This window comes from Salvia splendens, unplaced genomic scaffold, assembly GCF_004379255.2.
Source record: "Salvia splendens isolate huo1 unplaced genomic scaffold, SspV2 ctg912, whole genome shotgun sequence".
Taxonomy (NCBI): Eukaryota; Viridiplantae; Streptophyta; class Magnoliopsida; order Lamiales; family Lamiaceae; genus Salvia; species Salvia splendens.
The window spans coordinates 1-20,225 of NW_024599598.1; the positions used below are offsets into that span (position 1 = coordinate 1).

General features: G+C 39.3%; 3 pseudogenes; all 3 read left to right on the top strand.

Moving 5' to 3' along the window:
- The first annotated feature begins 893 nt into the window (after positions 1-893).
- Positions 894-5,863, top strand: LOC121791784 (annotated as a pseudogene).
- A 1,780-nt stretch (positions 5,864-7,643) lies between these two features.
- LOC121791785 lies at positions 7,644-10,332 on the top strand (annotated as a pseudogene).
- A 3,715-nt stretch (positions 10,333-14,047) lies between these two features.
- On the top strand, positions 14,048-16,254 carry LOC121791783 (annotated as a pseudogene).
- Positions 16,255-20,225: the final 3,971 nt, after the last annotated feature.

Consider the following 20,225-nt stretch of genomic DNA (forward strand, 5'->3'; position numbering starts at 1 on the left):
AAATAAGAATTTATTAGCATTTTAATATCTCACACACTACTTCAAAAAAAATACTTTAGTTTTGATGGTGGGAGATGATCAGATGAACAAGAATATCATACACTACTCGTAAAAATCACTCTTAAATTTGTTTATTGAATGCAATATGCCAATCATGCATTCACCATTCTTTATGAATTACACAATACTCAGCATGATTTATAAAATAAAATTACCAAAATATTAATAAAAAAAATTTGAACGAAAGAGAGAGAGAAGATGACAACAATACAACACTCAGTATTCTTCCAAAGCACCCAGAAATTTCATTCAATATCCCCTCAATTTTATTCCAATTATAATTCAATCAATCCTGGCTAAAGGGAATGAATGAAAACAGTGCTAGAACACATTTTACGATTTGGGACGAAAATTGAAATGTAGTTTGACTTTGATAATCCAAAAAAATAAAAAATTGCCAAGTAAATGATTACAGCAATTAACTTACCTAATTATAATAGCAGATGAATTCAAGTAACAAAATCAGAATTGAAGTTTTAACAGATCATTATGAAAGAATTTATTTATTGCCACATATAATAAAGATTAAAGATTTCCCCAATTTTTTTTAGATGGAGATGATATAGCGGTGGATAGAGCAAGTCCATCACTTGTTTCGAAGATAAATTGATAAAGATTCTTGAAACACACGATTTTTCTTTTTATTTTCCCCTTTTCCTTCTTTTATATGTTTGATTTTTTATCGGGTTGAATTAAATAGGCAGTCGCATTAGGGTTACCTATTTTTCTTCCCTCTGTATGCGATAGGAGATTTGTTTTGGTTTGAAAGCGGCGATCTTTGTTGATTTCTCCATCTGGGTCGGTCAGTTTGTTTGTTTTATCATCTGGGTTTCGAAATCTTCAATGTCTTTTGTGTCTGTTTCAGCTGATTTTGGGTATTCATAAGTTGGAGGATGATGTGTTAAGTAATTCTTGTGTGATTTTTTGTAAGTTATGATTTCTGATGCTGTAGAAATTTATTTGCTTTTGTTTGATTTTGGTTCAGTTAATTTTTCTGCAGATCAGGCCTCGATTTTTCTGTGTTATTTGTGTGGAAATAAGTTGTGAATTTTGGTGCTAGTTCAAATGAAGTTCGTTCATCATGCTGCTGCAATGATGCTTGAATGTGGTTTTTAAAGTGGAGAATAAGTGGATTTTGTGAGAGATAAGTAAATTTGGATAAGTTTCCTGCCCTTCTCGAGTAAAATCCAGTGATTTGGATATGTTCCACACCCAAGGAGCTCTGAAACACACTTGCAATCTTCTCGTGGTCTTGTGTTCGGAACCAGCAGAGAGCAAGCGGAATCAAGATGTTTCGGAGGAGAAGAGGAGGTTCCCCTTCCCTGAAATTGCATCTTCAGGACGTTTAGAGGTGCATAAATGATGCTTATTAGCTCGTCTAAGTCGAACCTGATGTTGTTTGCTGCAGTTTTTACATCGTTTATGTTGGCATTGTTAGGTCCAAACGCTGAAGAACCCGACACCAGATGAGTTCCGCAAATCTCTTGATTCGTTGCAGCCGAATCTTGTTTACTTGCAAGGGAAACAGTTGGAAAATAAGGAAGTCGGGTCATTCTCTTTGGGAGGGGTGGAGCTGTCCTCTCCTGAGGCTGTTTCCGGACTTTTTAGCTCCACAATTCCAACTACTGTATGTTTTTTTGCTTTCTCCACCAAGTTGTCGTTATATTTGCTATTAGCTTTTGGATTGGTTCTTCGTTGCCACTACGTAGAAGTTTGTTTTTTTCTTTAATATACGAACAAGGCTGCAAACAACGAGTAGTTTAGTTTATATAAAGATGAAGAGGAACATGCATTGAATTCGATGTCAACTTTAGAAAAGAGTGTCACTGGTTGATTGTCAGTTTCTCCTTAGTAACACGAGCATTAGTAGGGAAAATAACTTTGAAATATCTTGGCTTAATGTTTTTACTTTCATATCCCTAATGCTCATATTAAGTCTGATTGGAAGTAAACGCTTTTTCGAAGGTTTATTTGGAGGTTCCAGATGGTGAAATGTTGGCCAAGTCTCTTCATTCGAAGGTAAGCAAAGAGGAGTAATTTTGGTTGTCGAAAATGTTAGCAATTTAATTTTTGACAAGAAAAGAAATTCGTATGCAGATTTTGCTTCCGGCTCACCGTCTTCATCTGTGCAGGGTATTCCTTACGTAATATACTGGAAGAACTCATTTTCATGCTATGCGGCTAGCCATTTTCGTAATGCTCTATTATCTGTAATACAAAGGTAATTATATTTATTTACTGATTAATTCATCAAATACGGTTGCTTTCACTTGCTTGTGTGACAAAGATTGCTGTCCTCCATATATTGTTGTGTCCATGTCTCAATATAAATTGCTAAAATCTTAACCTGGTGCCTTTTATGTTATCTACTGTAGCTCATCATGTCATACATGGGATGCGTTCCAACTAGCCGATGCCTCATTTCGGCTTTACTGTCTTCGAAATAATTGTGTCCTCTCTGACGGCGAGAAAGTCGATGGTGAGGTGGGCCCTAATCTTTTTGGGGAACCTCCTAGGATCACTGTCGACGTTCCCGAGGTTGAGGATGCTGGGAAGATGAAGAAAGCACTTCTGGCTCCCTTCCTGCAATAAAGATATACGACGATGATGTGAACATGAGATTCCTCATCTGTGGAGTGGCTAGTTCCTTGGTAATGGCGTAAACTAAAAATTCCAATGTTATTTAATGCGTCGTTTTGAAAAAGACTAGGAAAACTTGGACCTAATTGATTACTATTTTCAGGATTCTCGTTTGTTGAGCCCGTTGGAGGATGGTTTGAATGCCCTCCTCAGTATCGAAGTAAGCACCACCACTCTTCGGTTATTGCTAATTTCACTCTTAAGACGATGATCTGTTTGAGTGCTCATTTGGTTAACTTTTATTACCTGTGCTAATTCAGATGCGAGGGAGCAAACTTCACAATCGGGTTAGGTGAGTTTGCAATTTACATGTTGATACTGTTTTCCTCGTTTATTGATATAGGTCGTCAGAAACTTGACCTGCCTGTATCATTTTCCAGTGCTCTACCTCCACCCCTCCAAGCTGGCACGTTTTCTCGGGGTGTCGTGACAATGCGATGTGATTTATCAACCAGTAGTTCAGCCCACATTTCTCTTTTGGTATCGGGGAGTGCTCAAACATGCTTTGATGATCAGGTGATGCGTTAAAACTTTTCTAATATTGGCTTTATGGCTTTTTTTCTTTATTATTTATGTAATTTGGCTGAATTACTCGACCAATTCTTATAGCTGTTGGAGAATCATATAAAGAGTGAAATCATAGACAAGAGCGAGCTGATCCATGCACCGCCAAATTCTGATGAAAACAAACCGCCCACATCCGAACCTCGAAGGTCCGTCTCAGTAGCGTGTGGAGCAGCAGTATTCGAAGTCTGTATGAAGGTCCCGAGTTGGGCTTCACAGGTGCTAACTTTTCATTTCTCTTACTGAACCATTTTATATGGCCGTTGCACCCATTTTTTTATGCATCCTTTAAATTCGTTAGTATGTGATTTATCGAAAAACATTTATGTTTCTATTTTTCTAAGTGCTTCATGATTTTGACTTTAGGTTTTGAGGCAACTAGCACCTGATATTTCGTACCGTAATTTTGTGGCCCTCGGAATCGCCAGCATCCAGGGATTGGCTGTAGCTTCATTCGAGAGAGAAGATGCAGAACGTCTGCTATTTTTCTGTTCAATGCAGGGGAAGAATGGATTCTCGAATAATCTAAAAATTAGCAGCCCTCCATCCTGGTTAAGGCCACCTCCTCCTAGTCGAAAGAGGCCTTCAATTTGCCAGGAAATTACCACCGGCGGTTTAAACGGTTTAGCTGCAGGAAGCCGGACCTACATTAAAAAAGAAGAGAACGAACTTATGCTATGGAACGGAGTCAGTTTGCCAAGTATGACCCATAGACGAAGAATCAAGATAGCTGCCTTAAGGCCCATCCCTCACGTTCGTCACCAAAAGATGCTTCCGTTTTCTAGAATTTCGGTGGCAGATGGGCACGATGGAGGCCCTGTGAAGGCTAACTTGCCTCCTCCCCCGGCAAAACATAATGTTGGGATAACTCCACCCTCCCATCGGAAATCAAGTTCGGCTTCATTAGCTAAGCAGGTCATATCCTTAAATCCTCTCCCTCTAAAGAAGCATGGTTGTGGGAGAAGCCCGTTGCACGTGTGCTCCGAGGTATATTGTTCTTCAATCTAAATATTTCCATTTGTTTCTGTTTTGATTTTCATAGTTCTCATCTTTCTGCTTCTCGTTTCGTGAAGGAGGAATTTCTCAAGGATGTGATGCAATTCCTCATCCTTCGAGGGCATAATCGTCTCATCCCTCAAGGGGGCCTTGCCGAGTTCCCAGATGCCATACTAAATGCAAAGCGGCTCGATCTATTTAACCTCTACCGGGAAGTAAGACTTCTCCTAGACTCCTAGTAATGCTTCTTGAAGCATCGAAATAATATCATTTTAGTAACATAGTTTGATGATGGTTTTTCGATGATGATCAGGTTGTCACACGAGGGGGTTTTCACGTCGGAAATGGCATTAACTGGAAAGGACAGGTTTTTTCAAAGATGCGCAATCACACGGTTACCAATAGAATGACCGTAATGCCCCAAAACTTGATTTCTTAATGTTGAAACGTGTTACGCTTACGCATTTTAATCCTGCTTAAACTTGATATACGTACGTTTCTTGAACCAGGGCGTGGGAAATACGCTCAAAAGGCACTATGAAACTTACCTTCTAGAATACGAATTGGCTCACGATGACGTCGATGGCGAGTGCTGTTTATTATGCCGCAGGTTTCTTCCGCAATCCCTCTTTTCTCTTATCTTGATTTTGCACGTTCGCACAGATACACACACACGCCTACTACGGATTTTTGTAGCCCTTGAGTCGATAGCTAAAGCTCGATGTTTCTAAAATTTACTCGTTTCTTGAATATTATGCTCTGCTGCACACTCACACACGTGCTTGCAACACGCTACTATGCTCTATTTTGGCCTTTGAGTGAATCACCAAAGCTCGATGCTTTGAAAACGAGTTCTCTTTTCTCGAACATAGCGATCTGCTGCACACACACGAAGCTAATAGTTTATGTTTAGCCCTTGAGTTGATCACTAATGGTCGGCGTTTTTGAACATTCACCAGTAGCGCCCCCGGAGACTGGGTCAACTGCGGTTTGTGCGGGGAGTGGGCCCATTTTGGCTGCGACCGACGGCCCGGTTTGGGGGCCTTCAAAGTAACATCTCAAATCCACAACCACTGTTAAATTGTTGAGCCATTATTTGATTATTTCCATGGCTGAAAACCACAATTTCTTGAATTTTTTCAGGATTATGCCAAGACAGATGGGCTGGAATACATATGCCCACAATGCAGTGTTACTAGTTACAAGAAAAAGATGAAATCAGGAAATGGATATTCTTGAGTCTTTCTTAATTCTTTATGACCAATCATATTTTGGGTTATTACATTTTCCCCTCATTTTACGGAGGCGAGAGGCGAAATATTGAATACATATGGGGAGGAAAATGTAATTTGTGGAAGAATTGTAGGTGGTAGGAAATGTCCCAAAAGAGGGATTTGTTGGGGCTAATTGGATATAATAGCCAAATTAGTTGCTTAATGTGTAATTATATGGTATCTGAGGCAAGGCATTTTGTAGCTCTTGTAGTTTTTATGAAAAATGTCACTTGATAGATGCCTCAAATGTCCTCTGTCGGTTTCATTTTTATTGTACATATGTACTTTGATATACATTTTAAATATAATTTTGTGGGTAATTTATTAAATGTAAAGCTCTATTCTATAAAAATAGGGATTTTGCGGACAATACGAGTTTAATGCAAAACTAATAAAATAGGAGAGATGTAGAAATAAAAAGTGATTGAAGTAGCAGAGATTGGAGAATGGGGCTCATTTTATATAGAGACAGTAAAAGATTTGCCAATTTTTATGGGTAGAAGAGAATATGATTAACTTTTGTTTTTTGTTTAATTTGATTTTTTGAACTCTATGTTTCGTATCACTGTTGTTTTGTAGTAGTAGTATGTTGAACCCGTTAACTTTTCAATTGTTTAAATTTGACATCATTAATTATTTATTTAGATAAATTTCACTTTTTAAGGGAGTCATCATTGTAAAGATTCTTTTGTCCATCCATCTATTCATAAACTGATATACATATAAGTCCCATATTTCATAAATTGAAAATTTGCTTAACTTATAATTGTATTAAAAATATCAGCATATGTCACATTAAAATGTTAACATAATTTATGTTAACATTTTAAATATTAATGTCAACACAATATATTAAAATATTAATTAAATTTATGTTGACATTTCAATATTATTATATTAATATTTTTAACATATTGCATTGATTAATTAGCATAGTATCTCCTATAAGTCACACTATATTATATCTAGACTTTAATTTTTAAATCCCACTATAAAAATAAAATAATAGTAATAAATTCTTTATTCAAACTATATATACCCGCAAATTCCCCAACCCACGCACACACACACACACATTTTATTCAGCAGGGTCCCCCATATACGTATTTATTTACACGACATTCCATGCAACCAAACAATATTATAAGTAGAGGCATCTGTTCAATACGTAACATAAGAATAAAAGAAATGTATATTATAATAATAATAATAATAATTATTATTATTATTATTATTAATTGCTTTTGGTAAGTGGGGAGGAAGTTCATATATTAAAGGACTACACTTTTTACAACTGGAATAAAACGACAAACGAGTGTGTTTTGTTGCACTCAACAACATATGCAGCACACACGTGACATTCAATTAGCTTCAGTATTTTATTTTGTCTATTATCAATTTCATAAATACCTTATTATATTTGCAATAAACACATTAACTTTGCCTTAAAGTTGATGTGAATATAGAAAAAACAATCAACAATAATATCAAGATTGGACCTCACCGATATCTAGGTTAGCAATACAAAATAGATACCCGTCACCGTCAATTTACCAAATTTATAAAAATGGGATTTAGCAATACTTTTAGGTTACAGCCTCATTTAGCATAAAAATTGATTGTGACCTACTTAACCGTCAAATCTAATTGTTTGTTCCCCATAAATCTATTATTGGATAAGGAAGCATCACTGCATTCAATTAATAATTATTAGATCACTTTATGAGCTATACTAGCTAGGATGTACTCCAATTTAACTAAACTCATTATACATAAACAATTTGAAAAACGTTGTAAAAAAATGATAACATAGAGCATTAGAATGATATCTTTTAGTAGCTTGTCCAAATTAAAACCTTGAAAGTATGAGTAGTATTTGATTACATATTAAATAATGATCATATATATAATTTCATCACAAATAACAATAATCCCTAGTATTAAGGTGCTGTCATATAGTAGTAATATATTCGATCAAATAATTGTTTAATTTACCCAAACTATTTCAAAGCGACCTTTTCGTCTCTTTAATCTAGCAACCAAAATTTAAACACTAGCAACTAAATAAATCAAATCCTAACTATCAATCTCAGCCGTTCATCAATATCACCATCATTAGAAGTTAGAACTGTATTCTTCCAGCTCACACCTTAAATACTCACACACTACTGAAACTGCATGAATGAATCTGGACCTCCAATGGCGATTTCTCCCCTCTCTACATTCTCTCTCTTAATCCCCTTCCTTCTCACCGCCTCCTCCGCGCTGAATCCGCCGCAGTATCGTAAAACCTTTATCGTTCGCGTCCAGCCGACGCCAAACCCTCGGTATACCTCACTCACAGCAATTGGTACGAATCGACGCTGAGATCCGTCGCCACCTCGTCTGATTCCGCCGATGCGGCATCTGGACGGGTGATTCACTCGTACGACAACGTTTTTCACGGATTCGCAGCGGAGCTGTCGGCGATTGAGGTGGAGAAGGTGAGGAATTTGCCTGGAGTGATGGCGGTGCTGCCGGAGCAGGTGAGGCACTTGCACACGACTCGTTCGCCGGAGTTTCTAGGGTTGAAGACGGGAGATAGTGCGGGGTTGTTGAAGGAGTCGGATTTTGGGTCGGATCTCGTCATTGGAGTTATCGATACGGGGATCTGGCCGGAGAGAGAGAGCTTCAATGATCGGGATTTAGGTCCTCCGCCGGCGAAGTGGAAAGGAGAGTGTGTTGCCACTGAGAAATTTCCGGCGGATGTGTGTAATCGGAAATTGATCGGAGCTAGGTATTTCTGCGCTGGTTATGAAGCGAGCAACGGCAAAATGAACGAATCGATGGAGCTTCGATCTCCTAGAGATTCAGACGGACACGGCACTCACACGGCTTCAATCGCCGCCGGGAGGTACGTTTTTCCGGCGTCGACTCTCGGCTACGCCCGCGGCGTCGCCGCGGGGATGGCGCCGAAGGCGCGCCTCGCCGCGTACAAAGTCTGCTGGAACGCCGGTTGCTACGATTCCGACATCCTCGCGGCGTTCGACGCCGCAGTCGCCGACGGCGTCAACGTGATCTCTCTCAGCGTCGGGGGAGTGGTGGTGCCGTACTATCTCGACGCAATAGCGATCGGCGCTTTCAGCGCCTCGGACGCCGGCGTTTTCGTCTCCGCCTCCGCCGGAAACGGTGGCCCCGGCGGATTGACGGTCACTAACGTCGCGCCGTGGATGACAACCGTCGGCGCGGGGACGATCGACCGCGATTTTCCGGCTAACGTTAAGCTCGGTGACGGAAGGGAGATTTCCGGCGTCAGTATTTACGGCGGTCCGGCTCTGGCGCATGATAAGCTCTACCCGCTAATCTACGCCGGGGGCGAAGGTAGCGATGGGTATTCATCTTCCCTCTGTTTGGATGGCTCTTTAGATCCTAATTTGGTGACAGGGAAAATCGTGTTATGCGACAGAGGGATTAATTCGAGACCGGCAAAAGGGGAAGTAGTGAAGAAAGCCGGCGGCGTTGGTATGATTATCGCTAACGGAGTTTTCGACGGTGAGGGTTTGGTGGCCGATTGCCACTTGTTACCGGCGACGGCGGTTGGCGCGACTGAAGGCGATGAAATCAGAAAATACATCCAATCCGCCGAGAAATCAAACTCTCCGGCGGAGGCCACAATCCTATTCCACGGAACGCGGCTCAACGTAGCTCCGGCTCCGGTCGTGGCCGCGTTCTCGGCCCGGGGCCCAAATCCGGAGACTCCAGAGATCCTGAAGCCGGATTTGATCGCCCCGGGCCTCAACATCCTCGCGGCCTGGCCCGCGAACGTCGGCCCTAGCGGAGTAGCCTCGGACGAGCGGAGCACGGAGTTCAACATACTCTCGGGGACGTCCATGGCGTGCCCCACGTCTCCGGGCTGGCCGCCCTGCTGAAGGCGGCGCACCCGGATTGGAGCCCCGCCGCCATCAAGTCGGCCTTGATGACGACGGCGTACAGTCACGACAGCCGCGGGGAGACAATGCTGGATGAATCCACCGGCAACGTCTCCACCGTGATGGACTACGGCGCCGGCCACGTCCACCCGCAAAAGGCCATGGATCCCGGCCTCGTCTACGACATCTCGTCCCTCGACTACGTCGATTTCCTCTGCAATTCGAACTACACGGCGGCGAACATTCGGATCATTACGAGGAAGGCGGCGGATTGCGGCGGCGCGAGGCACGCCGGCCATATTGGGAATTTGAACTATCCCACATTGGCGGCAGTGTTTCAGCAATATGGGAAGCGGAATCTGTCTACACATTTTATTAGGACGGTGACGAATGTGGGAGATTCGGATTCCATCTACACGGTGAGAATCCGACCTCCGGTGGATGTGGCGGTGACGGTGGAGCCGGAGAGGTTGGTTTTCCGGCGGGTGGGGCAGAAGCTGAATTTTCTAGTGAGGGTGCGGACGGAGGCGGTGGAGCTGTCTCCGGGGAGCTCGGTCGTGAGGAGTGGCTCGATCACGTGGTCGGACGGGAAGAGGAACGTGACGAGCGCCGTGGTGGTGACATTGCAGCAACCCCTTTGATCATGATTCTTGAATTGAATGGAGGTTTTGATGATGATCATCAATGTGAGGTGTTTTAGTGTAGGTTGATGGTAGGAAACTAAGGAAGTACTAAAGAAGAGGGAGATAGAGAAGTGGTGAAGATGCTAAGAGGTTTTAGCATGTTTAAGAATGAAAAAATGTTATTGTAAAAAAAGAAGGGGAATGTTGGTTGTGGTGTATATGATTATATCAAAGTGATCATGATTCATGATCCTCTTGTTTATGAAATTATGTAGATGGAAAGTAGGTTAGTTAGTAGTAGTATTTTTTAACAACTGATGGTAAATTTTTCATTATCTTTTGTGATTAATTAATTAGTTCTTTGGAATTTTAGGTTTTTTGAACGTCGAAAGCGACTCTACACTGCAGAAATTAACTCACTTGGATTCTATTATAAAATATTTTTATTCTTAAAATTCACAGTAAATATGAAAGTTTTGGCTGAATTTGTGTGGGAGCTGCTTCATGATTAGAAATGCATACATCATCATCCACTATACCTTCTGCCGACAGAAAATCATGCTATTCTAACACAAATTTTAACCGATGTACTACAAATTACACCATTTATTCACGAAATAAACTTTTATACTTAGACAAAAACATAAAATTCAGATAACTGTCAAATCAACTCAAGGCATGGTTAATGGGCCCGTGTATAGAAGCCCAGTCAAATGGATTGGGCCCATACATATTTGCCCATAAAGAAAAGGGGCTAAGCGACAATCGATTGGGCCCATACATACTAAATAAAACAAATTATGAGAACCCTCTAAATTTGGACAAATTCTAATCCGTTCCGCCATTTTAAAAAATAACCGAATAACTATTGAAGTTTGGATTTATTTGCGGTTATCACTCAATAGGAAAACTATAATTTTTCTGATAATTTGCCTTGTTAAATATCATAATTTTTAAGTAGGTAGTACCCTCTCTATCCCATGTTACTTGCATATTTCATTTTCAGACTCTCCTAAACTATTTGCACTATTTCTACTTTTAAATACTCTTATAAATTATGGTATTTAATTAAGATATTAGAGTTAGTTAGTGTGTCCTTTATTAAGTATTGTCTTATTACACTTAAAATACTAATTTATTTATACTAATTATTCATGTTTAAATTTAAGATGTCAAAGTGAAAAGTGCGAATAGCATGAGACGGAGGGAGTACATATTTAGATACAACATTTTATTTTTTTTATTTTTTGGCAATATACAGGTCAATTTATATATATCTAAATTATACAACCTTCTATAGTTATACTACCATGGAATTGCATGCTCGGTGGAGTGACAATTTGTTGCGTGAAAAATCATGAAGCATAAATACGTCTTTTGTGAATAAAATAATTCATGTGATTGAACAAACTTTGTCAAAAATTCATAAACAGTAACGATAGAATTTATTTTCAGTCTGAACCGATAAACAATATTTTAATTATTGCACTACTTCAACCAGTTGCAGATAAACAATTGAAGGGTAATTTAATTATTTATTTCAGTGTTGCAAGTTGATGGAGGCTACTTCACAACTTGCCCTCTTTTGATCATAAAAAATGCAAAAGCAAGAGACGTTTTTATCATAATTCATAGTTGTGGTCCAAAAATATCGCTACAATAAACCAATATATATCATCTTCTTGTTAGATTTTATCCGGTGGAATTGTATTTCTCACACATTCATAAGGATGTTATCTATACAATTATTATTATTATTATTATTATTATTATTATTATTATTTATTATTCTTAATATTATTTTATTATATGGTTAGTGGTGAGGTAAAATCACAAATTAAATTATCCAGCACCATCTAAAAGTCTCAAGACATAATCACATGTTTTGACAAATTTATTCTTTTCATATTTATATTGTCACATTTCATATTATTGTTCTCAATATTTTCATTTTAGCAACTTTCTGATCATTTGGAATCTTGACGTGTGAGATTTTGATTTGATAAAATGGGACATTAAACCTATTTTGAAAACGAGACAAATTAAGATAAGTTTTTGTCCCTTAACTTAAAAGGATGTTGGATTTTAATTGGGACAGCCGTCCATCTTTTCCAATCAATTAATCACCTAAATTATACTAATATTTTAAACAAATTATTCGTATTCTCACATGTACAAACTCTACGATTATGGGCAAATATATATTTTAATAACAAATAGAATCTTAATTGAACCACCATATCACAAATGCAATAATTACAAAGACGTGAATCGGTTGTTTTCTAGTTCTTTCTCGAAAAGATTAGGAAATTTTACATCGTCTAAAGTCATAATAATTGATGTAATTGAATCTTTAATTAGTCACTTATCAAGAAATGTCAAACTAATAAGAATCTTCACGTGATTTTGAATTTTCATATTTCTTATTTAGTTTTTTTTAAAAGAAAAATCTAATCGAGGAAATCAGAGTATTCAATTGAATTTGAACTCAGGACTTTCTACGTTCAATATTAAATGACATTAAGGAACAACTGATAAAATATAAAATGGGATGGGGATTGAAAAATTCAAATCTACTATAGTGAAAGTTACGCTAGTACTTACTAGTGATTGTAACATAATAAGGATATGCCAAAATCTATAATATGATAACCATATGGTAATTTTTTATTAACCTACAAATATTATTAAACATAAAGTTGGATTAAGAGAATCCAGCATTAGTTTCCTGTCAATTAATGACAGCTCGTGTCTAAATTCTGCAGCATATAATTTTCAGTTTGAATAAAAAACTTAACCAGTAAAAATAGAATTAATGTCAAATGACATGACTGACCTCCATTAATTGTAAACAGTAAAACAATCGAGAATGTTTACTTGTCCAATTGTTTGTATTTCCCTTTCTATTGTCCTACTTGGGAAAAATTATTTACAAAAATAATTACTATAATCAAAGTTATTTTAAAAATAGATACTAATATTAATAATCAAGTTTCACTATTACCAAAGTAAGGAGTAAAATATTTCTTATTCTAGCTTTCATATCATGTTCCTCAATTGAGCTTGTGACCAATTTTATAAGCTGAAACACTCTTCACATTATTATTATTATTATTGGATAAAGCTGACACCATTTTGACTTGGAGAATCTACAAATACATAATCATGCATGGACAATTTGGTGACAAGTGTCCCGCTCATGATTAAAAAGAAAAATAAAATAGGAAGAAAAAAAATTAAATTAAAAGAAGAAATCAAAATTGTGAAAAAGAATTTATGCTCGGCTGCATAGCATGTGGGATTTAATTGTTGGGTTTTTTAGTTTATGTGTTTAATTGTTTAAACTTGGACTTGTTTTATTATCATAATATTCAATAAAAACAGCCCAATAAATATTATATAAAATTTAAGGTCTAATAGAAAATTAATACTCCAACATGAGTTCAAGCCCATTTTCCTTCATCTTCTTCCCCAAATTTAGCGACGCAGCTTCTCAACTTTGAACACATTTCGCATTCGGTGTCGTGGCGCCGGGGCGGAGGGCGACTATGGGTAAGGAGGTTCCGGGATCGGCCAAGCCCCCGCTGGAGCGGTGGCTTGGCCGCTGATAGTTCCGTCCCTGTAATCATGCATATGATCAACTTCTTTAATCACTCTTGTAAACACACCTTCTATTTTAATTTAATTTAGCAAATGGAGTTGGTGTGAGTAACTTTATTCGTTTGGATAGAACATTTGCTTTTATCTATATGTTCATTTCCTTAATTTGTTACTAATCACTCGGAATGTGAAATAAATTACACACACAATTAAAGCTTTAATTAAGGAAATTATTTCCTCATCTCAGGGGCATATATGTCAAAAAACTTCAAACCCGTAATTTCGCCTTCTCACGAGGGATAAAATCGTCAAATTGAACTCGCCACCACCTCGATATCTCATCTGCCTCTCTGCATGTATAAAACACCGCTAATAAAGACAAGCCACACGCAACTCTCTCTCTCAATTTCATTTCCCCCCAAAAAGCAAACCTATTTTTCATTCGCAAAATCGGCTCAACGAATCGAAGAGTTACTGTAGTGTAGTCTGCAATGTGTGGTGGGGCTATAATCTCGGATTTCGTGGCGCCGGCGAGCCGGTCGTCGGCGCGACTCACGGCGGATTTGCTATGGGGAAGCGCTGTCGCCGGCTTGGACCGGAAGAAGAATCGCGGCAGCTATCGCTCCAAGCATATGAGATCTGCGCTGATCGTCGATTTGGAGGACGACTTCGAGGCTGATTTCCAGGAATTCAAGGATCATTCCGACAGTGAGGACGAGATTGGCGCGAAGAAGCCCTTCGCTTTCACCGCTTCGAAGAGTTCTGGTTCAAAAGGTGAGGCTGTTTTTTTATTCGTGGTGATGTTTGTTGTTAGGTTTGTCGCATGCAATTTCTGGAATGAATTTATGAACAACTTTTTGCTTTCTTATTTTCCTTTTTGTGTTTTTTATAAGCAGGTTAGTAAATGTTCAGTAGTTCGTAGCCCAACTTTATAGTTAGGATGTGTTTTTGGTATGGATTTTTGGTTTTCATTGTTGTTTGTTTAGCTTTGGTAATTCAGATTGAATTGAATGAAGGAAGGTGCATTGGTTCCTTTCTTAGAGAAGATCTAAAAGATGTCAAGTACTCCCTGTTTGTTCTGTTATTGAACTCTAATTATATGTTTGTTGCTTAGTCGTTGTTGTAATCATATGGATCTAATATGTGCATCTTGTAATTAAGTGTAATTCTATGCATCTAATGTTGGTTCCTGTAACTAAGAAGATAGAAATATAGTCTTAGTTCATATGGAGTTTTCTTTCAATAGCCCAGATATACCGATGGTCTCTCTTCATTGTTGTTCCTTGTTTGATGTTTGTGGTCTCTTGTTGCTTTTTATGAAGGCGTGACACATACAGACACCGTTGAATTTGACGAGGAGGATGGAAAGTGTTCAAAAAGAAAGAGGAAGAATCAGTATAGAGGGATTAGACAACGTCCTTGGGGAAAATGGGCGGCTGAGATCCGTGATCCGAGGAAAGGGGTTCGTGTGTGGCTTGGTACTTTAACACTGCGGAGGAAGCTGCTAGAGCTTACGATGCTGAGGCTCGGAAGATCAGGGGCAAGAAAGCTAAGGTGAATTTCCCTGAAGATGCTCCTCCTTCTGCTTCAAGATGTACTGTTAAGGCAAACTCGCGTCAGGAGATTCTTCAGGAAAGCCTGGTGGCAGTTCATCTCAACGAGAATGAAAGTCTGAATTTCATGAACATGCCAAATGATGACTACTACAATTCATTTTGCGTCGTTGAAGAGAAACCGCAAGTGAAGCAGTTCTGCTATGCTGGTACCTACCATACAGCTGATGGGAGCAATCTAAAACCACTTACTCCTACTGATGGATCAAATGTTTTCTTCAGCTCTGACCAGGAAAGCAATTCTCTTGATTGCTCAGAATTTCCTTGCGGTGAAAACTGCGTAAAAACCTCAGAAATATCATCTATGCTGTCAACGGTGCTTGAGGGTGAACAAGCTGACTTTACTGAGGATGCTGGCCCAGTGAAGAAAACCAAGACCATTCCTGAAAATCTCGTACCCAGTGATGGGAGCACCGTCTCTGATGATCTATCAGCATTTGATTCCCAGATGAAGTTCTTTCAGATGCCATATCTCGAGAGCAATTGGCAAGCCTCACTCGAAGCCTTCCTTAATGGAGAGACAGCTCAAGATGGAGCAAGCGCGATGGATCTTTGGTCTTTTGATGATGTCCCAGCTATACTAGGGAGTATCTAATGCGCGTTAAAAGCTGCCTTTTTGTAAATAAGGCTGCATGTTAGTGCTTTTGCCCCCCGTTCAAAATTATATTTGCTTTAAATATGTAATAGAAATTTGATGAATCCATTATTACTTTGTTGTTGATATCTTTCTCTTACTTTTCTGCAGGTGTGTTGTTTGCTAGTGATCAAGAATGGCAAAATTCAAAGCATGCCAAATGCCATTTGATGGTGTTTTACTAGGAGTCTGCGTAAATCATAATGTGCATTACATAGGTAAAAACTAGATGAAATTTGTGTCTGAAACATTGAAAAATCGACAATGATGATATGATGCCTGTACGGATGATTTATTACGCGTTTAAACTTATATTATACCCTATCTGCCTGTTTGTTTCCAGCACCAGAATGAGGTAGCAGTTATAGTAAACATGTACTAGTATATATTAATTGTAGCAAGTTGTGAAGCATATTTGCTGAATTGTTTGTGAAATTCATACTAGTTGGCAACTTGTGAAGCAAAGGATAATGTTAGGTGAAAATTGAAAGGTGTGTTAGGAAAAAGGTTGAAAGATTGTAGGGTGTTATTTCCTGTTACTAGTCAAAAAGATAGTAGGTGGCGAAACAAGTGAAGAAACATTTCCGTATATTGGATATGTAACAATTGGTGCAGAATTGAGAATATTTGATAAGAAATTATTGATGCAGACTTTAATTGGCTTCGTAATAGTATTTGATAAGAAACGATAGGTGTACTCTTATTTCATCTTTGAATAGAAGACCGATTCTCTCTTTCACTCAAGAGTTAAGCATGGCTGCTTATGGAGCTCTGGTTTCTCTTATGAATATTATAGATAGCATCGATAAACATCCTTCCCCTCCCATTTCTATCCACAAACAACAAGTTGAATCCCTCACTCAAAATGTTACCTTCTTGCTGGAATTTCTTGATGGTTATATCTCCCCTGTTGTTGCCGATGGCCGTGAAGCTGATCCATTGGAGCGTCTCATTGGGGTTGCAGTTTATGCAGCTGAGGATGTTATTGAAACACAAATTGTGCATCAGATTCACAGTCGATCCACATTTGTTGAAGATCATGACTTGTACGATGATCTACAGAAAGTTATAGAAGAAATGAATCTCATCAAGAAAAAGAGGTGAAGAAGATTGCAGTTGAAGCTCTTTTGCAGCAAAAGCCCACTGGTGAATTGACGTCCTCTTCAACTGTGAAGAAACACGTGATGGTGGGGTTCGAAGAAGTGTTTCTTGAAGTGTTGGATAAACTGTTAAGGACTCAATTCCCACATCGGTTGTGAGAACAACTGTCTCATAACTGATGTGGGGTATATAGACTAAATGAGCTCTCTCTCCGAACAGGGCTAGTCTTTTGGATGAGTTATCTTGTTTGGTCTGTATCAATTGGTGCTTTCATTGAGAGCCCAAACGGCTCGGAGTGGTGGCCGGACAACGAACTTGCCGTGACCAACGAGTGCGTTTGTGACCGCTCGGAGTGGTGACCCACGGAGTGGTGGCCGGGCAAAGAATCCGCCGTGACCAACGAGAACTCGGAGTGGTGGCCTGGCAAAGAACCAACCGTGACCAACGAGGACGTTGGCCCCACGGAGTGGTGGCCGGGCAAAGAATCCGCCGTGACCAACGAGGACGTTGGCTCTTAAAGGAGGGTCGAATGTTACGGACTCAATTCCCACATCGGTTGTGAGAACAACTGATGTGGGGTATATAGACTAAATGAGCTCTATTTCCTAACAGGATGAGTTCTCCTGTTTGGTATGTATCAATTATGAGATGTGGTATGTATCAATTATGAGATGGGATGAGTTCTCCGGTTTCCTTAACCTCGATTAGATTCCTCCGTGAGGTCGCGGGAATCGTTTGCCCATCGATTGCACTCGACAAGAACTAAAGTATTATTTTTGATTGAACCCCAATTATGAAATATTCCCACATATTTATAATGTGGAATCCTCAAATAAATAAATCTAATATAATCTTAACCAACTAAGTAAAATATACTGTAAGATATTAATTACTAATATATGCGAGATATGGAAGATATGTCTCGTATCATAAACTCATTGGAGGTCAACCAACTAAGACAACTCTTGCAAGCAATTTATTCGACGATGGTCTTGTTAAGTGGCATTTTGATATTGATTAGCTTTGGAATCTACAGACATTGATTATTCACTGCTGGGATTGAGTTATTGCACCAAATAATATTTGGAAATTGCGTCAATTTGACATCTCTTGATTGAAGTAGGTAATGTAATTCTCCCGGATCCTCCTAGTGGTGACAATGATATTGTTGTCATGGAGAATCTGCAGAATTTGGTTTTGAATGAGGAGCTGAGGTGGTTAAAAGAATTCCCAATGTGAAGAAATTGCATCTAAGGTATGATAAGAAACAAATGGAGGGAGAAAGTTGTTTCAACTATCTTCAGTAGATTGGAAAACTTATTCTGGTCCACCAGAAATGGATATGATATGATATGATATGATATGATATGATGATGGGTATTGGCAAAAATGGGTGCGTTGCCTTGCCTCTTCTTGAAAAGTTTGTATTAAAAGATTGAAGGCTCAAGTTTCTACAACTACAATGTCTTGGTCTAAAAGATTGGATTGTGTCGGATAACTCCCTCCCACTTCTCCAGAAGCTTCACCTTCAGAAGTGGGAGAAATAGCAACGCTGAAATCGATATCATTGGAATTTTGCAAGATATCAGCTTTGAAGTCGGCTAAAAATAGTAGAGACCAACTAGACCTTCGTGTTCGTTGTTTGTGTTCGAGTCTAAGTTTGGAAGAAAGATAGAAGCATTGAAGAGCTTGGCAAGTGCCAAACTTTGAACTTGAATTGTGCTAGATTATTAAACTTGTCATTATTTTCCAATTGAAGGAGGAGACAAGAATCACTCATCAAAATAAACAACTAATGACCGTTTTTTACTTCATTACTATAACCTCCTTTCTCTTTTTCAGCAATATTCTGCTTAAATATATTGAACCATCAACTCTTCAACTATTACTGTATTACTCTTTTTGGCCGCCAATTATTTATATAACAAATACTCCATCTAAAATGATCAAACAATCTTAATTACCACCCTATTAACCTATAAATCAAGATATACAATTTACCAATTGTTTGAAGATAAATTCACGACAGCAAAAATATTACCTAACCTACACTTGAATAACCTAACCTAACAATTGTTTGAAGATATATTCAAGTAAACATCACATCCAATTACATACAAAAATACTCAAAAATCTTACCACCCTATTAACTTATAAATCAAGATATAATCTTATAATTCACCTATTGTTTGAAGATTAATTCACCATAGCAACCTAAGGGCACCCGCAACGCTGTGCCGTTGCGGTTCCTATGCCGTTCCGGCGGAACGGTTCCGCGGCGGCACGCGTTGCGGGATGCGTTCCGTCGCCGTTCCGTGCCGTCGCCATTCCTATGCCGTGCCGCGTTCCGTTCCGGAGGAACGCGGAACGGAACGTTCCGCCACGCGCCGAGGCGACGTGGCGGCCTCCCATTCGACGCGTGAAGCCCACTCGCTGCCCCGCGAGTGGGCTTCGTCCGGTGACGCAATAATTCCTTTTTTTAAATTTGAATTTAATAAATTTTTTTTTTTTGCAACGGTAATGAGACCGTTTTTTTTATATCCGTTTTTAATTTTTTTTTTAATTTTTATTTTATTTATTTACTCTATAAATACTTCTATTTCATACTCATTTCAATCACAAACACACATCTATTCCTCTCTATTTCCACCCCAATTTTCATCTCAAATCAACTCTATTTTCCTTCTCCCAAATTTAATCAAACTAATGGATCCTTATGAACAAATGCCGTCAAATATTGGAACAATCACTTGAAGAAGATCGACGACGGGAGGCGGAAGAAGCCGCGCCGCCCCAACGACGCTCCCGTACGTACATCCATCGTAACCGGGAGGAAGCCGCGCAAGGTTAGTACGCGACTACTTCTGCGATAACCCGGTTTGGGGAGATACGTACTTCCGTCGCCGTTTTCGCATGGGGAAACGCTATTTCTCCACATCGCGAATACTTTGGCAGTCCGGGAAGAGTTCTTCCAGGAAGGGTTCGACGCGGTCAGCCGTCCAGCACACGACGCTGCAGAAATGTACTGCAGCAATCCGCTAGCTTGCGACGGGACAAACGGCCGACATGTTCGACGAATACCTCCACATCGGAGCACAGCACTGGGCGAATGTGCTTGCAAAAATTCTGCAAAGGCGTTCGGCAGCCTTCAGCGACGAATTTCTCCGGAGGCCAAGCACGGCCGATTGTCAGTTCCTGCTCGACCTTCACGA